Source organism: Gymnodraco acuticeps, unplaced genomic scaffold (genome assembly GCF_902827175.1).
Source record: "Gymnodraco acuticeps unplaced genomic scaffold, fGymAcu1.1, whole genome shotgun sequence".
NCBI classification, from domain to species: Eukaryota; Metazoa; Chordata; class Actinopteri; order Perciformes; family Bathydraconidae; genus Gymnodraco; species Gymnodraco acuticeps.
The window spans coordinates 136,117-153,830 of NW_022992327.1; positions in this window are offsets into that span (position 1 = coordinate 136,117).

Below are 17,714 nucleotides of genomic sequence, written 5' to 3' on the forward strand. Positions count from 1 at the left end.
GGCGGAGGCCAACCCTCACCGGAAATGGGGTCCGACTTACTGCCGAGGACCCGGACACAGCTCTCGCTTTGGGAGTACAGAGATTGGATGGCCCTGAGTAGAGACCCCCTCACCCCATACTCCCGCAGCACCTCCCACAGTAACTCCCTGGGAACTCGGTCATACGCCCTTCTCCAAGTCTACAAAACACATGTAGACCGGATAAGCGTATTCCCAGGCCCCCCTCCAGGATCTCCTTGCGAGAGTAAAAAGCTGATCCCGTCGTTCCACGACCAGGACGGAATCCGCATTGTTCCTCCTCAATCTGAGGTTCGACAATCGGGCCTCATAACAATATGGCAAGCCAATTTAGCTTTTATTTCAATTCTGGAGGATATCAAAAAATCTATTCTTAGTAATAATAATGTTTATTTCTGATATCAAAAATGTAACGTTAAAGGTGAGGGAGGTACGTTTGAGAAACCGGCTCGAGATACACTTTTGTTATATTCCATGGAATGCTCTTAACATCCCGATAGCAATGAATATCTTTGACAAAAAATCAATAAAAAATATTCACCTGTGGAAGCCGTAGTACTGTAAAAAGCACGACCAATCATCTGAGCCGGCCCGGCTAAAGTAACTGGGATGGCCTACCTGCCTGTCAGGCTTCCATCTGTGCACAAACTTATCTCGTGCCCTCATTGGTCATGTGCGCGTTCGTGTGGTGTTGGAGGAGGACATGACCCCTACTCTGCAGGACTTGCAAAACATTATTCTGGGCTATGACACAAACACCTTTTTGGGGCCTCAGTGTATTCCTCCTTGAGTCAGGAGCCCCCCTCCCGGTATAGTGCTGTGAGGGGAAGAGGGAAGAAAACTGCCATCTTCGCTTATCAGTGACACCCATAAAACCATTATAGGCCTTACACTCAACTTAACAAACCACTTTGTTTATACTGTAATATAGAAAATCATAACATATGAAACATTTTCATTGTGGGTTATACAATAATATAATTTACTATATTGATTGTAACTAATTTTCTTTTAATTATTCAACCTAATATGAAGATCTCAACAATGTACAGAAGAGGCGGTAGGCAGCCTTATATACCTGACCACATGTACAAGGCCAGATTTAAGTTTTGTTGTGAGCAAACTATCACAATATTTTGCTGAGGCGTACAGAGGAGCAGAGTGGGTAACGGTGAAACACGTGTTAAGATACCTTAGACTCACTATAGAGAAAGAGTTGTGTTTCACAAGAAACGATAGTGAGAAAGCTAGGCTTACTACCTACAGTGATGCCGACTGGGCAGCTGATGTCACCGACAGGCGCAGTACCACAGGATACTGTGTAAGCCTCAGTAAGAACAGCTCTTTAGTCTCATGGTAAGAGTAAGAAGCAGCCTACAGTGGCACTTTCCACCTGTGAGGCAGAATACATGGCTCTGGCCTCAACTATAGAAGAGTGTATCTAGACCAGTTACTGGAGTGTATCGATGAGTACAAATATACACAAACAGTAGTGTATGAGGACAACCAGGGAACATTGCCCTAGCCAAAAACCCTATAAGCAGACAGAGGTGTAAGCACGTGGACATAAAGTACCACTTCATAAGATCAACTGTAAAGGATGGGAAAGTAACTCTGGTGTACTGCCCTACTGAAGAGATGGTGGCCAGGACATAATGGCAAAACCTGTAACTAAGCTGAAACTGAAGAAGTTTGCTAGGAATCGTTTTTGGAGTTTAAAAATGTGTGAGGAGGTCCACATTTTCTTTTTGGTATTTTGTTTACATTTTTGGAGTACAGCAACCTGAGAACAAGTGGGGGTGTAAGCCCCAAGGTCCCCGCCGGCGGGTACCCTTGTTTTTTTTTTTTCTCATGACACTGTCTCAGGGGATCTTAATATTTAAGAACCTATTAATGTGTTGTACTAGATTACCGTGAATAATCTCAGCTAACTAACCATTTTTACCAAAACAAAACACAAGTCTAATAAGAAGCATCTAAATGACCCCTGAGCGAAAAAATGCTAACCTATTACTGCACCGATAATCACTCCTAGTTCCCTTATTACTTATCCTAGGTGCCACATCCAACACATCGTTTATGATCGCAAGGAGACACAGAATCTAACGGTGCCCACCTCAACACTGAAAGATACACACTCACGACGTTATCAACAAAAAGGTACATCAAAACAAGTTGGCGCTAGGTAGCCCACAACGCTAATATGGCTTACCTTCGTCTTTGTCTGGTCTAAACTGGTCTTCAATGGCATTAAAACGATAACAACGATGATGTAGTTAATCCATAGGTTAATATCCAATGTGGCTGTGTCCCCTTTGAAATGTTCTGATAACTCTATAAGGCAATAAAACTGCAATTCCGTTTTAAAAATATTAGACCAGGCCATTCCTACGCTCTGTAGCTTCATTGAATGCGCGAAAGACGTCATCTTTTTTTTTTAACATGAGTGTGTGCGGGACGATTTCCCTTCGATTCTATTGGCTCTAACGGTCAGAAAGATATGTCAAATGTCAAAATTGAAGAAGGGGGGCCAGAGACATGGAAAATCCACCCAAATGACCCCAGAAGAGGGTTTTTTTGCTAAATCTGTCTAAAAAGGTCAAATATAACTTGTTTTGCATCAATCTTGATACAGGGTACTTATATGTTGTACTTGGATTAGGGATGGGAATTTGAAAGCAAATGTATAATTGGAATATTCGACCCCCCCCAAAAAAACGGTTAACCGGTTAACCGAAATGTACGTATCCTATAAAAAAAACAGAATTTTTCTTTTTTTAAATAATTTTTTTACCCAATTTCTTTTCAGTAATTTTTGGAAACAAATACATACATGTTTCAAATAAGTGTAGAAACCAAGTCGAATTTGGTCAAATGTATTGAACTGGTTATCAAAGTTTGACAGCTATAGGCCTACAGCTTTCATGTGCGGAGGCGATTCACAATCAGCCCAGCTGTAGAGAAGACCCTCTCAGCTGGAACGGAGGTTGCGGGTATGGTATAGCAAGGTATAGCATGTATATATACTTTAATTTGGCATAGTTTGACCTCTACACCGCACTCACCAACCTGTCGAAATATTCCACACATTACTCCTTTTGACGCCATGTCTGTTGGTAGGACTCTTCTTAGAGTGTAATAATTACTGGACTATGACTGGTAATAATATGTTGAATACCGGCAAAACTAAATCTCTCCTGTCAAAATGTCTATGTACTTTGCCGCCACACACGGTTGCCAAGCAGCGCTCTATTGTTGTTTAGGCTGGCACTCTGTGTCGCGAGTGTTGACAGGGGGCGGGGGAGCACGCTTATGAACTGTTTAGCGCCGGAACCTCGCAACGGCTGCGGAGCTCATTTTGCGCCGCATTTGGGCATAAGATGAGGTTTGAGTCTGCGTGATCTGCATGTACGGTAAGGACCAGCAGCCATATCATTAGCTAGAACTAGCTAGATTCTGATGGATTTGGACATAAACACGAGTGAAGTATAACCGGTACGCGAGAGGAGAGAGAGATCAGCACCTGCAGCTCTGCCCGCTGTGAGGGACCGGTGAGCGGAGCAAACACACCTTTAGTCCTAACACATTTAGCTATGGCTCTGTCGTATATATATATACATTGAATTATTCAATTTCATAATATGTAATCAACTATGGCATCACTCACAAGAATACCTGAATGATTTCGAATATTCGAATATTCGATTAATCGTCCCATCCCTACTTTGGGATACATAAAGCTTTTAGTATACCATCCCATCATTCAAGGGTGGTTTTCACTATAAGTAATTTTTTTTACTGTGTTCAATCTGAATTTACTTTAAAATAAAACACATCTATATTGATTCCTGACACTGCTACATCCAACTCACAGGTGTAACCTTGCTTTGAGAAAAAAGATTATTAATTTAACCCTTTTAGAAGGGAAGATATGGTCATTGTTCTGGGAATGTCATTTTAGAGCCTGAGACCTGAAAACAGGCTCGGGGCTTAACAATGTTTTATGGCATTTTATTATAACCGGAACAACGTTTTTTTTGTTATTGTGAAGCCTTGTTGTTGACAATGTGATGTATGACTAAACGTATTACTAAGTTATTACATTATTTAATGCATCAAAGATCACTGTGGAGCAGCTGCTGCTACCGCTCAGATATCAGCGGACAAAAGAATGATTAACCATTTACAAACGCCTGATAACATATCAGAGAAAGCACAATCCTGCACGCTGTTTGTTCCAGGTTTCATGAAAGTCATTCAGTGATTAGTTCATATCGTTTACACAGTCGAATTCTACATCTCGATGCCATATGCTGACACATATTTTCAAATCAGGAGAGATTTTGTTTTTGATGTACCAATATATATGTATGCCAAGAATAAAACAGATGTTTGGAAAACGACATTGTCCTATCCAGACCATTATTCAAACTTCCCTAATTGTTAGGCGAACGTTATACTTATGAGGTGGAAGCAGGAGGCGGTCTCCCACTCATGTCCAGTGGGTGACAGAGCTTATTGCAGTTTTCTACACATAGAGAAAATAAAGTGTACTTTGGGTGGCTCCACTCGTACATTTATAGGTACATGGCACACCATTTTTAACGTAAATGGAAAGTTTTGTGAAACTGTGTACTCTTCCCGAACTGACCAACCTTTTTATGTGTTTTGTGTTGTTGTTGTTTTGTACCAATGTACCTGCCGCGAAATATTTGACAAAAGAAACTCGGCTAGTAGTGTCAACTAAATCCATAGTATTACAACCATAGACTGTATATATAAATGGACGTAGGGTTCCGTGACGTCACCCATAGGATTCTGCAGAGTTGCAGAGAAGCCCTTAGTAGGCCGGAGTCGGCCACTAACGGCTCGACTGTGACGTCAGAGTTCAACTCCCGCCTGAGCTCCAAATAAGGGCAAAGAGGCGGAGCCGAGGACGGGACCTACTGCCACCGAGAGCTGGAAGTTCCAGAGCTAGCTGAAGCTACCAAGCTAAGCTAACTAACTGCTCCCCATCTGCACACATGCCGTCGCATTTTACGTTTCTAAGGTAAGCGGACATGAAACTATTCAGCCAAAACTATAATAATAATCTAAGTTATTGAGTTTTTAGCATAATACTTCAGACTCTTAAAACCCCTTAATGTTTTGAATGCAATTGTGCTAAATTCAACACTGGAATCAAGGAAATATAATGTTTGCATGACATTAGTTATTTGTATTTTGATATCACTTAACTATACGTTTAATACATTTAAGTCAAGCTAAGGTACATGTGATGGTAGCTAGTTAGTGCTCTTACCTGTGAGGCCTCCTCCAAACAGCATAATAACCAGACTGTATCATTAAAACTAAGTACCAGTTCTAGATCCTTGACTTTAGGACAAACAATTCCCAAAAGACAACATGTATTTAAAGACCAATCTTTATTTGAATGTGCCTCTTAACCTGAGATATTAGTTATACAGTAACTAGTATTGACAATCTATAAAAAACTGAGCAACTCAACAGTCAACTTTATGTTTCTTATGGCCAAGCGGATACAAGCGGGCCGAGATGGGTGTTTTCTTCTCCGCAGGGATGGCTGGTGTCTCCCTTAGGGATAAGGTGAGAAGTTCGGTTCATCAGGGAGGACTCGGAGTTGAGCCGCTCCTCCTTCGCGTCGAAAGGAGGCCAGTTGAGGTGGTTCGGGCACCTAGTTAGATGCCACCTGTGCGCCTCCCTAGGGAGCGTTGTTCCAGGCACGTCCAGCTGGGAAGAGACCAAGGGGTAGACCTAGGACCAGGTGGAGGGATTATATCTCTTCGCTGGCCTGGAGCGCCTTGGATCCCCCATCAGAGCTGGTTGATGTCGCAGGGAAAAGAAAGTTGGGGCTCTCTGCTGGAACTGCTACCCCCGCGACACGACCACGGATAAGCGGGAGAAGATGGATGGATGGATGGATTGTCCAAAGCATTTATTATTTTCATTTTCTCGCTCTCATATCAGTGTGGACGGATTGAGACAGCGTGGTGACCAGAGAGCTGCAGAGACTTCAGGGAGAAACCTCCGTGTGATGGACGTCCAGTCTGTTGGTTTGGAGAGGACTGAGGGTCTTTCCTCAGCGAGGAGGACCAGGCCTGATGGAGGAGCCCATGCTGGGCACAGCTGATACAACTGCACAGGCCTAGTCTGTCACTTTATTTGACTAAATGTGTTTAATACATTTTAATAGGTTTACACCTTCTGTCCATATGTGCTTTTTATTTAAAACATTTGATTAACTTTTGGTTCACATTTCAATAAATTGTATTTGTATTTGCACTCCTTTTGTCCATTATTCTTACTGAAAATGTTAGATTACACATTCACATCTGGACTGAAGATTGGCCCCATTTATTTGTGATGTTGCAAACTCTGGAGGTACAAGGCACAAGTGATATGAAGCTCATAAAGTGAGGGCAAATAGAAATATCAGCTGATGGAGTGTAGATGTGGAAATAGCTGCATTTGATCAGCTGACTGTGTTTTCAACAATAAAAGTAGTTTCTTAGTGAATGTCCTGTACTGGTCTTAAATCTCATAAATCAGCTTTTAATGTTCCTCTTGGATGTTCTTCTGGACCCTTCAGAGAAGGAGAACATGTCGTGTCTCAGGCATTGTCCTTTCTAACAAAAATGACAGGAAACATAAAACATATTATTGCAGAACAAGTGTGTTATTTATGAAAGAGGTGTGTTTGTGTGTTAGGGGCTGTAGATATATTATTTTGTAATGTAATGTTTTTTTTTATTTCAACAGTGAGCTACAAAGACAATCAGATTATGAATGAACAGTATGAAGTTCATCAACATTGAAATATATGTTATTATCAAAATAATATTTAAATGTTATCAAAACGTAGTGCAACTGTAGAAGCTTGCTCTGTTGTCTCCACTGAAAGAATCACTTTTACCACGTTTTTTACAGACAATAGTGAGAGATAAATAGTAGCAGTTCTCACTATGTGTTAAATATCTTTGCCTTCAATACATACAATTAGAAAGCTGACAAAATCATATTGCTTGTAACATCTAAATGTAACTTTTTGCATGGAAAAAAACCCCTAACTTCACTGATGTGTAGGTGATCTAGTAATTTAGTATTGTTTAATGGAATGTATATCAGTGTATTCAAGTCAATACTTCATTTATTTAAACCAATATCTTTCTTTGATTCTTTGTACAGTATGAAAAAAAGAGTCTTTGTACCTGTGCTGAAGTTCACTGCTGTGAGGAGTCCAGTTCTTGTCTCTCACTCTCTGGTCCAGCCTGTCTGCATCACCTGGACACCCTTAAACAAACAGATATATATATATATATAATATATATATATATATGTAAAGTACCATGTGTACAAACAATATAACTGATTCTCTTCTGTTGAACATGTTGGATTGTGTATTGTCCGAGTCAGGGTCCTTTTTATTTTACTGTAACTTTGGAAGTTGTGTTACCAATGCTTACTGTTTATTTGATACCCATTTGGTAATGCAATTAATAAAAACAAACAAGGTTTGGGTTCGTTCTTCAGATGACTGACGTTAACGTGTAAGCTCAATAATGCTCCAGCTCAACCAACCATATTGTAATATCTAAGTAATCATCTTGAAATATGACATTAATAATTGTAATATACACATCTTATTGTGAGGGTTGATTTCACATACACTACTTCGACGTTAGCTTGTCTACATACTTGAGCATAGCCAATTTAAATTAACCTTAGCGATGCATACAGTTCCCTACCTACATAGGCTAATAAAATATCTCTCTACGTTACAAGGATGACCTTATTTTATCAACCTCAAACAGAAGCCGTTTGTTCAACAGTATTATCCCACTTACACGTCTATTTCGTTTTAAACCTTTATATATACAGTCTATTATTTGAACTTGGAGGCTACGATTAGCATCGTTAGCACCGATGTAGCTACCACTCGCTACACGCTAACCCAAGCCTTAACATTCATTACGTAAGCTGATTAAAATCATTAACACATAAATAAAGCACTCGAATTTCACTTACCGCATTCATGCACCGTCTGTTTTTAACCGCAGAGCGAGTCACAATAGTCCGATATATAAGCATGAAGAACAAACAACCACGGCCAGCTTCAAGTTGTGTTTACTGGATGAGCTGAGCAGGCAGAGTCCCTGTAGCTTCACGGAGCAGGTAGCAGAGAGAGACAAGAAGCTAGCAGCAGCAGTCACTTGACAGAGCCGTCACTCAATGTGACCCACGTCCTAATTTATGCAAAAAACGTTAAGACCTAATATAAATAAAAGGGTCGTGTTAGAAAACAATTCACTCACAGATCCATAATCATGAAGGTGGAATCTAAACTATATCGATAATAAAAATGTATGGAGCCAGGGGTAGAAACATGTTTTTTTTCTGCTGTAAATTGGCCATTTTAACATGGGGGGTCTATGGAAATTGCTCCTTTCTGCAGCCATTGCCTATCGGCCAATATATGAACTGCAGCAGCAACGTACTCCAATGTAACGGAAAAACAACTAAAGAGAAACTAAATAGTAATAATAACATGTCTCCACTGATCTGTTTTGTAAATGTGATTTGTTTGATTCCAATCGCTTTTATAGTCAAAATCAGCAAATTTGCCGAGCTCCGCTACAACTACGGGTAGCGCTGAGAAGTGAGGCAGGGGACGAGCTCTGCCTCTCGTAAGCCCACAGTAACTGGCTGGAGCGCGGGGCACTAATTTTAGCGCGGGCACTTATTTTGTGTGAGCGCGCTCAAGCCAGTTACTGTGGGGTGAGGTGAGGCACAGATGAGCTCTGCCTCACCTCAGAATGCGTCACCCCACAGAAAACTGGCTGGAAAGCGGGCCCTAAGCGCATGCCTGCACCATCTCACTGTAGGTCACCAATGTAATGTTTGTAGATCGCTTTATTACATTTATTCTCGCCATCCATAGTCTCTAAATAACTTATTTCACGTATATATATGATATTTAGGCTCGCTGGTCTCATCATACAACGGCAATGACAAAAGCACCAGGGGAGGCAGCCATAACCTCTTGCCGCACTGAAGGGGGCGCAAGTGAGCCCACAGGTTCTGTTGCTACTGTTTTCTACGCAGGGACTGTAGCGGTAGACGCAAACAACAAACTAGACTTTTGGAAACTAGAGGAACATAAGGAGCCGAGGACTTTTTACAAAAAAAGTAATAGAGATTGTTGTCCAGAAGGATAGCATGGACTTAATCTTCAAGTCAAGGTAAGACCACAATTGTAATGCAAATGGAATCTTACTAAGAAAGAACAATCCAATATTTACATTGTGGGTAGGGCCATCCTTTGTTGAACGGTTCGTTTAAAATGAATTGAAGAATAGGACTAAAAAAGCTTTTGAAAATAACCGAATATTTGTGATTAAGGTCCAAAATATAATAATTTGTACATCTGACTCTGAAAGAGGTCAGTGCCTCACCCAGTCCATGAACCTCACCGCACGTCACTGAACTGCAGTGTGTGGCACTTCCGTATTGGCGTCCGGCTATTCCCCAGAGTTTGCCCCCTTGATTACAACAAAAGTGCTTTAAACGAGGTAAGTTACGAATTTATGTTCTCAATCGCTAAGTGTGGGATTGAATATTAAATTAGTTTAGATTAGATGTATTGTCCCCACGGGGAATTCATTTCCACAGCACTGTTGTGGTAATCTGTATTATATCAACCGTATTGGTACATGGTATGAGCGACATCTAGTGACGGATTTTGGAACATTGATTTGATTTGTCCCCAGGGGGAAATTCATTTCCACAGCACTGTGAAAACAATATGACATCAAACAAAAAACAAGACAGACAAACTCCAGATAGCACCACACATGATGGTGACTTGTTATTTTTTAGGGCTGCCTGTATGGGTTCAGGTTTTTTGCCAAAGCGAGGCCCTTTTACTAGAATAATAATATGTTATTATATAAACCGTATTGGTTACAATGAGCGACATCTAGCTGACGGATTTTGGAACATTGATCTGATTTTTCTCATGGCAGTTAGACTCTAGAGACAAACCAGGGGACTATACAGTATTTGTATTTTTAATCTGTGTCTGTCCAGTTGGTGTAGTATTTGATCCAATATTACATTTGGTTTATATATTAGTCACTTCTTATGAAATGCCAGGTTTTAGGCCTTGGTTTGAACATTCAATCCTGAAAATAAAAATCAACCAGATGAATGTTTCTTTAATCCTGACCTGACTAGAGGTAAGTAAATCTGTATAGGAAGACGAGTTAAGGGATAGAGGAGAAAATGTTATGGTATAATTACAGAGCGTTAATTAAAATAACACAGTGTGTGTGTGTGTGTGCACATGCGTGTGTTATGAAATGCATCAACATTATTGTGTGTGTACCCGTTTCCTCAGTCTCAAAGTTGATCTGACCCTTTGCATCATCAACAGTGGCCATGATGAGGCTGCTGGAGCGTTCACAGTGACGGACAGGTGCCTGTCATGGCCGACGCCCGTCACCCACTGCACCTGCACACAGACAATAACAACAATAATAATAACTTTGTTTATACACCGCATTTCAAGCAAGAAGCAGCCCAAAGTGATTTATAGAGTGAGACAAGATACATAAAAAACAATAACGAAGATATCATTTACATAGCAATATTTGGCGGAAATGTGATGAAACACACTACTTTGCACATATTCGGTATAAGATGTCATATTTGCACAAATATTCATTATAAAATTACACCTTTGTGCATATATCAGGTTATAAAATGTGAACTTTTGCACATATATTTGGTATAAATGTAAAGTTTGCACATATGTCGCTCATAATATGATTTGCTCAAAAACTGATGCACAATTTCGACCTTTTTATGTATTATTTTCAAAAAGAGTACTGTCGTATATTCAACACATCATGTTTGAGTTCTTTTAAAAAAAAAAAAATGTTGATTGTATTTCCCCCCTGACATCTAAAGCTACCATGTGTTCAAGATTTCACGAATATATATATACATTTAAAGCAGAGACGTGCCATGAAACATTATTAAAAACATACATTTTGGTAAATGTATTCAGGTTAAAACTTCCACTTTGACCATAAATATCTCACATAAAATGTGTGTGCTCCCAAACTCATTGACCATTGGATTTACTTACCCTATAACCTCTCCATTTAAAGCTTCTCCGTGTTCAGAGAGGACATGATGCTCATTTTAAGAGTCATATTTGTGTATTTCACCTCTAAAACAAGAATAAAAAGCCAGTCTGAAGATGTAACGTATTGTGTTTTGCTTTTTGTGAAAAGTTAGTAACTGACAGCTGTGATGAAACACCAGCTAACTTAGCGGCTTTCACAACCAGCGCTTTTCCCTTTCTAGCTCCGAGCTAGAGCTTTCTGCTCCCGCTCTGTTCACACTGCCCAGAGCCCGACTGGGTGCTGCCGCTGCTGCATCATGACGTCACCGTTTACATCGCTGATTTGCTCCCCAAACGGCGTTACGGCGCTCACAACAACAACTGCGTCGGGTCGATGATCGTGTTGCTTTTAATCACACGAAGCCAGATTAAATTAAATAACGAACTTCTCCAAACTTATGCTTTTCTCCAGAGTGCCGTGGTTCATTGCTTTATTAATGTGTTTCTGCGGCATTTACCGACCGCAAGCAGTGTTGGCTGCTATTCCACGGGAGTTTATTCTCCCGTTAGCTCCACGGTTTTAGCTCACACTGCAGAGGCCGCCTCTAAAGTATCTAAAAGAGAGACTGGTCCACCAACGCTATTAATTTCTACATCCATCAAATTCAAAATCTAATTTCCTTAAGCGTGTAATGAATATAAGTTGTTGAATTGAGAAGTGATCACAAGAAAAGGACATGTTGTTGTCTTAAAGAGGCCCCCTATCATGCTTGTTTGGGCTTTTCCCTCTCCTCTAGTGTATTCTATAGGGTTTAGTGCATGTAAATGGTTGCAAAGGCTAAATAATATTCACATTAACATAACGGTGTGTAATTACATTTCCATATTCTTTGTACTGCTCTGTGATTGAACCGACTAGTAAAGTAAAAGCAAAGTAAAAACAAGAAAACCATCAAGGTTGAATTTCTGCGATTCTTATTTACACTCAACTCACACAGCATGTATACCCAACACCATAGAGCGGTCCAGGGAAGACGCATTTTTGTAACAGAGAATCGGAGAGGAAAGTGAGTGAAGAGAATAATTAGCGATACGGGGAGAGAAGCGGAGAGGAGAGTGAAACAGGCGTGTTAGCGGCAGACAGGGAGAGACAAATAATTACACATGGCGCTCTCTAAGAAAACATGTTCAAAAAAACCCATTGGCTCTGAGACGAAGTGGTAAAATGCTAACTCACTTCGGGGTTTTAGGACTCTACACTACACCACTCTATTAAACATATCTGCAGCAAGAAAAAACGTGAAAAAATCTCTGCAACTTCACTCTATTTTGCTTCTCTCACCAGCACACTTGTGTTTATTTAATTTGGACACCCGAGTGAAACCTGTCTTGCAAACTGAGCAGCTGTATGGTTTCTCCTCGGCGTGGACATATGCGTGTTGTCTCAGATTGGAACTGTGGGTGAAGCCTTTACCACAAACCGTACAACTGAATGGTTTCTGGCCGGAGTGGACAATTGAGTGTTGTGTCAGATTTGTCATTTGTGCAAAGTGTTTTCCACAAAGTGAACAACTGAATGGTTTCTCCCCCGTGTGGACAATGAAGTGTTTTTTCAGACTTGATTTGTGGGGGAAGGATTTACTGCAAAGCGTACAACTGAACGGTTTCACCCCCGAGTGGACAATCAAGTGTTTTCTCAGATTTGATCTTTGGTTGAAGGATTTACTACAAAGCGTACAACTGACGGTTCTCCCCGGAGTGGACAGTTGAGTGTTGTGTCAGATTGCCACGTGTTGCGAATATTTTACTACAAAGTGAACAGCTGAATTCTTTCTCCCCTGTGTGGAGGTGGACGTGCTTATTCAGAATTGACTTGTATGTGAAACTTTTATCACAAACTGTGCAACTGAATGGTTTCTTCTCCATCGTGAGCAGTTGAGTGTTTTTTCAGATTCGACCCGTCGGCGAATCTTTTACCACAAACCTTACACTTGAATGGTTTCTCCCCAGTGTGGAGGACCAGGTGTGTTCTCAGATTGCCTACTGTTGCAAATGTTTTTACTACAAACTGAGCAGCTGACTCGTCTCTCCCCTGTGTGGACAGTATAGTGTCTATTCAGAATAGACTTGTATGCGAAACCTTTACCACAAACAGGACAACTGAATGGTTTCTCTCCCCTGAGTGGATTCTCATGTGCGACACCAACTCACCTCTCCTTTTAAATGTTTGTTGACAACTGAGCAGCTTTGAGGTTTTGCTTCACTGTGAACTTTGAGGTGTTTGGTCAAACCTGACCTTTTCGCAGATGTGAAATCACAGAAGGTGCAACTATAAAGTGTCTCTCCAGTGTGTTTTTCTGCAGATTCCCCTCATGCACAAAGCTTCTAGCACACCCATCATCCCCCTCAATGCCACTTCCGGGTACTTCATTGTCTTGCAGAGGGTTTTAAATCGGGTTTCTCCCAATTTCTACTGTCGTCAGTCTCGTACTCAGAGTGTGAACTTGTGTATTGAGTAGCTGGTTGTAAAGGATCATCTGGATCTGATCCTTCACACTCCTCTTCATCACTTTCTGTTTTCTCTACCTCTCGGTTATTCTCAGTCTTGATTTCATGAAGCGGTGAGGAGGACTGAGCCTTCTCTTCATCCTCTTCTTCACTCTTCACAGAAGTGAAAGGGAGGTAAGTATCAGCCACTTCCTGGTCTATCTGCAGACTGGACCAGAGTTCATCCTCTTCCTCTTTAATGTGGGGGGGGCTCTGGGTCCTCCTCTACAACACTGAGGCTACACTCCTCCTGCTGGGTATCTGTGGAGATCAATGACATGAATGCAGACGTGTTAGAAGACTCTAATTTCATGTTAACACTCAATCATTTATTATCAATTGAATGAGAAATCTCCCCACTGTGTGTACTAGGGGTGGGGAATCGATACAGCATAGTATCGCGATACTTGGCGTGGCGATATTGTATCAATACACGGATGCCAAGTATTGATATTTTTTTACATAAACTGTAGCATATCCCTCCGAAAGATGGTCGTATATAAAACAGGAAGTTACGTTAATACATGTATACAATTGCAATGAAAGTAACAAAGACAATGCCATCTCCTTTTTAGGTTCAAAGAACACAAATTCGGTTATTTCAATAAACTATTCATATTGCAAATACATGTTTTAACCAGGAAGGGAAGACGGACATGGATATGAGCCATGTGATTTTCAATATCGCAATATATCGTATCGTAGAATCGCAGTACTATCGTATCGTGGCTTACGTATCGCGATAGTATCGTATCGTGGGGAGCCTGGTGATTCCCAGCCCTAGTGTCTACTCTTATATAACCAATAGATATAAATGTGGTTGTGAACATGGTTCAAAACATGGTCGGAGGGAGCGTCTGCAAAACAAATATATGAATTCAGGGGTAGACATTAAGGGTAAAATGCCACTGGCCCTCCGAGCCCTGGAATGTAAACATCGGGACATGTTCTCTGATCTGATAAAGAGGAATACGCCTCATAAGAACTCTTCTGCATCAGGACCTGTGTTGAAAATGTCTGCATCAACAAATGTGTCTGTTTACAAAAACAGGAAACCATAGAAGACCAAGGAGGTCCAGAACCTTTCTCCCTTCAGTTTAACTCCAACGCATCTTGAGATACATCGTTTTTAATATGATGAAAGACCGTGATGCTCGCAGCTCACGCGCGTGCTCCACTAAAACCCCCCCCACTCATCGCGTCCAAATCGCGCACGTTCTGTGTTGTCCTGTGGCAGGCACCTTTGATGTCGGGGAAACGATCTGCAATACTCCGAAAAGAATCCCACCAGAGTCCTTTGTCCCTCCAACAGAGGGATGAGGTAATGAGGGATGACTGGTTGGCCTTCTTCCCTGAGCAGTAGATTTTTAAATTCAAATTTCTTTAAGGAAAATATATTAATTAACTACTATTTCTACTGCAGGTTGCAAACGATCACATCACTTTACCATTCCACACATAGCTTATCAATTACTTGTGTGTGCTTGCTTTCCCTTGCAGATCTTCTCAAACCGGGGCTGTTGTTTTGAGACTGCCCCTCTCAGTTCATTCTCAATGTTCAGCTTTGATCTGTATTTCGTTTTGATGGCAGCAACAGCAGAAAAGCCTATCTCACACAAGTAGGATGTTGCAAAAGGCAGCATTATGCCCACAGCTCTCTGACCAATGAGATATTTTTGAGCAGTGTTTGTTTACAATTGAATAATAATAATAATTAAAACTGCGGTCGCAGATGTGCGCGCAGTGATGAGCGGGCCCTTGCGTTCGTGCGCCTGTCGGGGAGGGCAGCCGGTCAGAAGCAGAAATTAGCCGTTCGTCATTTCTGAAATGTTGGCGTCCTGGACTCCCAGGTCCTCCGGCAGCGACCAGAAAACGTATGTGGGCGCGCCGCCTCGAAGGAAAACAAATTTCTGCAAAGGCTCGTCGAGGATCGATTATCGCGGAGGCTGTCTGGAGGAGCAGTAACCGTGGCGTGTGGTGCCGACTTTCTGCCCTTGACCGTTTGTTTACTCAATAAACTCATCTCCTCTGGATATTAGGCTATGTATGTTTTTAATAAAACTGCTTTAATTGTGAGCCAACATTTACAGTGAGAAGAGCTGCTGAGGCCAGTGCAGAAAGTAGAACAGTGTGTGTAATATTAATCTCAATAATATAAGTAACAGGCCTACATTACACTTTATTTGTATGCTTTAGTACAGGGGTGGGGAACCTCCGGCCCCCGGGCCGTGTACGGCCCGCGAGACAATTTGGTACGGCCCTCGAGGTAATTTATAAACACACGCAAAAAAGAAAACACGTGGTATATGTCTCGTCTGACAGGGGTGGAGTTCTGACGGAGAGCACCAGAACGTGGCTTGGCACTTCAGATAAGGAGCCGTATACATGCTGCAGTTTTTACGTGGCTGTGTCTTTAGTTGTAAGCCCAGTGGCGATCTGTTCATCTGTCATACTGATCATACAGTCAATAACTTTGTTGTTATTAGCATCTGGTTAGCTAGCTATGCTAACGAATATAAGAAGCTTTTCTACAACCAGTGAGGTAAAGGCACATCTTTATATGATCATTATAGTTATAAAAAAACAAGAGAATAAAGTAAACCGGTATAAAATACTATATGACAGTAAAAAAAGTTGTTATTAATAAACAAGAACACAGTTTGAAAGGGGAGTGATTTGTAAAATATCCATAAAGAAAAAGCAAATATGCTTACAGTTCTGTTTCATATGGGTGTTGAGAGATGTATCCATAGATCTCTTAATGTTGCTCTCAAAGTGCACCAGATTGATACTTTTAACTTCAACATTTAAAAAAAAATCTTCCCGGGGGAGCATGCCCCCCTAGAGGAGGTTAGGTCCCCCCCCCCCCACTTAAATCATGTCCACATGGATAGGAAACGAATTACATTTGCACACATCTTGTGTCCATATCTTTCTGTTGTGGTGGTCATGCCACAACCGTCCGTGGTGGTCATGCGCGAGTCATGGTAAGATATCTGGATTAAGAGGTTGCTTTTTCTTTGCACAACATGAAAGAAAGAAGAAATAAATGGGTTGTGATTTTAGTATTTTTAAGCAGAGGTCAATAATTTGTACGGCCCTAGGAGGATGTTGAAAAAATTGAAATGGCCCTTGAGAGGAAAAAGGTTCCCCACCCCTGCTTTAGTAGATATCTACAAATAAACACTTGATATTTGTCATGAAACAAAATAGTGCTTAACATCATAACATATACATGGGCTGCAGCCTGATATTATATGCTTTAAGAGCTGTATGTGTGTGTTATGGAGTGTATAGGGAGCTGCTGGACTAACTCTCAACATCATTGCCAGCAGTGTGTGAGTGTGCATGTGTGTGTGTGAGTGGGTGTGTGTGTTTGAGAGAAAGAGACAGATGATGTGGAAGGCAGAGTAGCTTATCTGACATCTAAATGTTGGAAAATGGTACATTCTAGCCTGTGAGCTCCCCGTTCATGGGACTGACTATTCCTTCGCAAAGTAGCATCGCATTGGATATGGGCTGAACTTGTCCTGGAATGGACGTTATCCGGCCATTTCCCTAGGAGGCCTTTGCAATGTTCAGAAAAGGCATGGAAACTGCATATTTTTCAAAATGGCCGACTTTCTGAGGGCCGGGCCAAATGGAAGGCAGTTTGAAAGATGTCCGCAATCATAAGAGCAATGTGTATACAACGTCTCGTGCATATTGGAACAACCATATGCGAGTAGTTTGGAGTAATTTGCGACATGTAAATCGTCAAAAATGGTATATTCTCTGTTAGCATACGACCGCCCCGATGAAGCTATCAACTTTTTTACTCCCAATTTAGCATGGCTGTGGATATGGGCTGAACTGGTCCTGGAATGGAATTTTTCCGATAATTGCCCTAAGAGCAGTGTGCAAAAATGTGCTCAAAATGCATGAGGAATCGGCCATCTTTCAAAATTGTCCTTTTTGTGGGGGGCGGGGCTAATGAAAAGCCAATTTAAATATGTGTGCC